We start from the raw sequence: 5,086 nt of genomic DNA, 5'->3' as shown, positions 1-5,086 counted from the left end.
TCCTAAAGCACTGACATTTTTTTCCTGTTAGGTGTAAACATAGTGCTTGAATTAGGAACAGTTGTTCACAAAACATGCAAGATAATATACTTTAAAATATGAAAATGGCTTTGTACAAACACTTTGAATAAGTGGTTTGAAATCTTTTAACCTTGCTTCACAAATTATAAGAAGAGACTGCAGAGAGTTGTAATAATTATATTTCCGAGTTAAATTATTACATTGCTAACAATTGTATCAAGAGAAATGCAATGATTTTTATTTTTAAGATACATCTCTTTAAAGCTCAACCACCTTCGAACCAAATAAAAGGGTGATTTAACACCACATGTCCAAATTCACTTAGCTGCACACAGCCGTGGTCATGGAAAAGGGTGTAAGAGCATCTTGAGCACAAGAGACTGGAAATAATGGTCAAGACACAAAACCCTGAATAAAAAACACACAGTTTTACTTCTGCTAAAAACAAGAACAACAATTTCTATTTTAACTCAAGTTAAACTTGGTTGAAGTGAAAAATTACAGCAATTCTAAATAACTAAAACACAGCAAAATAAAAGAATCAAGTTCTGATTTTAATTGCTGGGAGCAGAAAAAAGAGGCATTCAAATGTTCCGTGACTCTTCAAGCCACTTAAACACAATTTCATTGCATGCACTGAGAAAAAGGACAGACAGTACATCATAAGAGTTTTTCTATCATTTTGTTCAAGAGAACCACTGCATAAAATAAAAAACCTGAATCAGTTCTTGCTTCTGAAAATAGACAATAAGTTGTTTTCAATCAAAAACAGAAGAAGCAGCAGTTGGAAGAAAAAAATGTTATTCCCTTCTGAGAACCAGAGGTTCGCTGTGCTACTCCCAAAGAATGCAATTCTGACAGAAACAAAATTCCTCTCTCCTGTTTATGCTCAAGGCTGTACAACTATCAGTTCAACTTATGCATGTTCATCAGTGTCTCTCATGGCCTCAGAGTCTCTGACTGAATCTCCTACTGATTTTCCTGTGTAGAACAGCAGACTCATCTGTCTCTACAGCTATTGGAATGCTTGGTCAGGTTTTTAGTTGTCCACACAGCTTGAGTGGGATCATTCTGAAGCTGTTTTTTCTCAGCTTTCGACAGGTGTGCACAAAATACCAGAGAGATGGTTCTCTGGCTGCCAACCTGGGCTTGAGGGAACAACCTAGGACTTTGGTTCCTTGGAGGAGGGCAGTCAGAACCCTGAACTAATGTAAAATACAAACATATTGTCTACCTTGACCAGATTTCTCATGTGAAGCACTTTTCTTACAAAATGTGAAAAGGAACAGTTGAACAACTGACTTTGATTTAAACCACATGACCCAGTTAGAGTCTTTCCTGCCATGTGCTCGCTAACATATTTTCCGGCTTTTTTTTTTTTTTTTTTTGGTTGGCTAATAGCAATTAGTTTTTCTAAATTATTCAAAGGAGATTTCAGAATTATTGGCTATTAAAAGGTATGAAAGCTGTTAATATTGCTTTACAAGGGCTGAGCAGGTATATTTGTATTACTCCGGATTTTGTTTGGGGTGAACAAGTTAGTCTTAGAAGTCAAACCCAGCCAGGAATGTCAATGTTTCCACTGGAATGAAAATGCTGATACTATAACTCTTACTGGGGGCCTTAAATACAACCTACAGAAAAACAGCAGAAGTTTGACAAGTTGTTTGTATTCCATAAATACTCTAAACCCCAAAGGCACTGTTACTTGTTGGCAATACTCATTGAAAGATCTGAGAATTTAAAAAAATCTTTTTGGAACTCAGTGCCCAGATAGACTTCATTGTAGTAATTGCAACAATTTTACCCAAAAATTCAGTCTAATGTTATAAACTATTGACTGTATTGAGCCTGTCAGCCTAATTTGGCTTCTGTCATATATCTTCAATGGAAACAAGCTAAGAGGTGAGCACTGCTCTATTTCTGTGACCTTTTAGGGTTTATGGGCAAGAGAATTCTAATATTAAGATTGTGTAATCCTACCTCACATGTAAACTCCAATCTTTTACATAAATCACAGAAAACTTTTTACTAAGATATCTGGTGGAGCAGTTTCTTCTCAAATATCATGAATGTCTTAGTGAGTTTCCAGAAGGATCCAGAGGAATAACATCTCTGTCTATTGCCTTTTCACTAACAGTGGAATGGTCAAATAATTCAGATATATTTCAGATGTTTGTATCACCTACATTTATTCCAGGCAACATTATTTGCAGATACAAAGGTCAAACAATGAGGAAATGCCTTACTACCAAGGAAAAGCAGCAGAAATAGCAGAAACTCTTCAACTTTTTCAAGTTCTGTTCAGTACCTGGTCCTGAAGCTGTTGACTGCAATAAAGATTTTTCTGATTGCTTCTTTAAAAGAATAATTACCTTTATAGGGTGGAACATTACAGGTGGTAAAAGGAGAAAACAAATATGTTTTGATGACTCAAAGGTATTAGGGGTCTTTTCCAGGGTAAATTATTCCATGACTCTGTGATTCTTTGCAATAACTATTGCTAAATGTTTCACACTGTCTGCCTCTATCTAGTGGAGAAACAATGGGCAATTTTGTGTAATATACACTTTACATTCAGGTTAGGATTGGAGCTCCTTTAAGGAAACACTGTACTTCATAAAAAGGGAATAAGGATAATCTGGGGGGGGAGGTCGGGGGGTGTTATTTGGGGGTTTGTTTTGGTTTTGTTTAATAAATCTGAAGAGTTGTTACTCACTGATCTGCCAAGACCAATACTGCAAATCAGACAACATTGTAGCAGTTTCTGTGGGTTCATACTCTTCTCCAAAGAACATAATCCGAAAAAGTTTCTGTAAGTTACAGACTCATGCCATATTAAATAACACAGCTATGTTTTTCAATTCTATTTCATTTTTGCTTGGAATTTCAAGCTCCACGCTTCTCTTACTGAAGAGAAGTCAACATTTCTTTTAGATCTGGATAGGATTTTTTTTTCAATCATCATGGCTAATGTTTATGCTGTATAATTCAGGGTTTAAAAGTTAACTTTTAAATTTAAGCAGTTAAGGTATTCCATATAAGAAATTAAAAAGGAGATGAAAACCAATAGGAAATCATCTCATCATGAAATAGATGCACCAAATTCTTTCCATTAGCTATAAAGTAAACCTAGGTCTACTAGTTTGTATTTAATTAGCTCAAATTGCTCTGTGAGATAAGGCTGACCTTTCATTTAACAGGGCATCTTTCTGCTTTGAACTTTTTGGTTATTAGTCTAGGTTTCATTAAGGCTTTGACAGATACAAGCTTACACATCCAGCTGTTACAAATGAGCAAGTTACACTTCCTTCTATTTTTCTGGCTAACTGCTTCTGGTCTCCATCCCTCTCTCTCTGCTGTCAAATGCCTTCAACAGACTGGATTCAGCGCAACGTCTGTCAGCTTTAACTACACTGGCTGGATTTCAAAATAAATTCCAAGAATTTTTACTGAAGTGGCTCATCTCCTGTCCTCCTCAGTAATAGAGGTAGATGCTTCCAGAATGGAACCACTGAAAAGTTGAGGAAGATAGAAAAGAGCAGGCAGTGGATGTTAATTTGCTATGGCTAGTTAGCTAATTCAAAAGATGTTATTATCTACTTGCATTTGAATTCTCCTAACAACCATTCTTGCATTTTACTAAAACAACTAAACTCGGGAAAATGATATATTTTCATGATAATAGACAATATTGATTTGTTAAGCTGACTAAGAAATAAGGGATTGCACATAGAGTGCTTTCTTTCATCATAGTTTAAGACAAATTCTGAGTCTATAGGAAAAACTGAAGGTGTCTTTTTAGAGTGAAAGGTATCTCTTTGAGCTGAGCTGTTCTTAGAATTTTAGGGAGGTTCTGACTCTCTTAGTCATGAAAAGCAAATCCATTTAATCACTTTTTTTCCCAGTAAAAGACATGCAAATAGTACCCTCCAAAACTGTTATCAAAATACTGTTTCCCATTTCTGAAAATAAACTTTGAATCTAAATATGTGCATTTCCTGAAAAGAAATATTGTTTGAAATTGGTCAATTTTTGAATTATTGTTTGTGGTAAAATAAAAGGGCTAATTAAAAAATAGAACTGACTAAAACCATTTATTGCTTTAAAAAATATTGAATATACAAAAAATATAGAGATGCAGAAAAAATAGCATAGTTTCTATTTTTTTCTGTGGTATGTTACACTGTGTTGAATTCAATTCAGGGTGGGGGGAAAGGAAACAAAATATCTTTGTTTTTAATGTGATAAACAGGTAACTTTGGGAAGCTGACACAATTTGCAACTTCTCTCTTAGCTTAGGTTTCATTTTAAAACAACTTGCTACTTTGCTAAGCCATTTCTCAAAGGATATTTTTACAGAAAATGCTCTGATTAGGTGTACATGTTGTCTCTATTCCACTGTGGACCTACAAGTTATAAATTAACCAATTTGAATGCCCCACATTTGTTTAATACAACAGAGATAAGGAATTGTATTATATATGCTATCTATATTTATTGTCATATTGTTGCATATTCAGTGTTTGAATGTTTCTTTAAAATGAGGAAAGGATTTGCAGGACTCATGAACCTCTCTGGACAAAAAAAAAAATAAAATACAAACAGACTTGTAGGCCACTTTCCAAGGAATCAGAAACTGAATAATTACTGAGTTACTGTCTCTTAATCAAGGAGGGGCAGAGCAAAACTGATTCTGTATTTCCTTCATTGTCACTGTGTTCAGAAGACACACCATATTAAGAAGAAATGAGTTGAAAAGTTCTACCCATAGACTACTTGGCAGACCTGAAATAAAGGACTGTGACACAGTAACAAAAAACTTCCTTTGTTAACTGAGAAGTAGACATTTCTATACAGTAATATCTTTATTGTCATCTGTAGTCCATAGAATGCAAATAAACTCATTTTATTTATTCTATTTACATAGATTTGTGTTCCAATCTGGTCTCATACAGTTGCTCTGTAATATTTTCCCAACTTAATTTTGGTCTTCAGATTTTATGGATTAGTAGTGTAATACTAAGTATTTGAATTACAATGAATGATGACTTTCCAACATTGA

This window comes from Serinus canaria, chromosome 1 (genome assembly GCF_022539315.1).
Source record: "Serinus canaria isolate serCan28SL12 chromosome 1, serCan2020, whole genome shotgun sequence".
NCBI lineage: Eukaryota > Metazoa > Chordata > Aves > Passeriformes > Fringillidae > Serinus > Serinus canaria.
The sequence above is the reverse complement of the archived record's forward strand: the minus strand, read 5'-3'. Positions refer to the sequence as shown.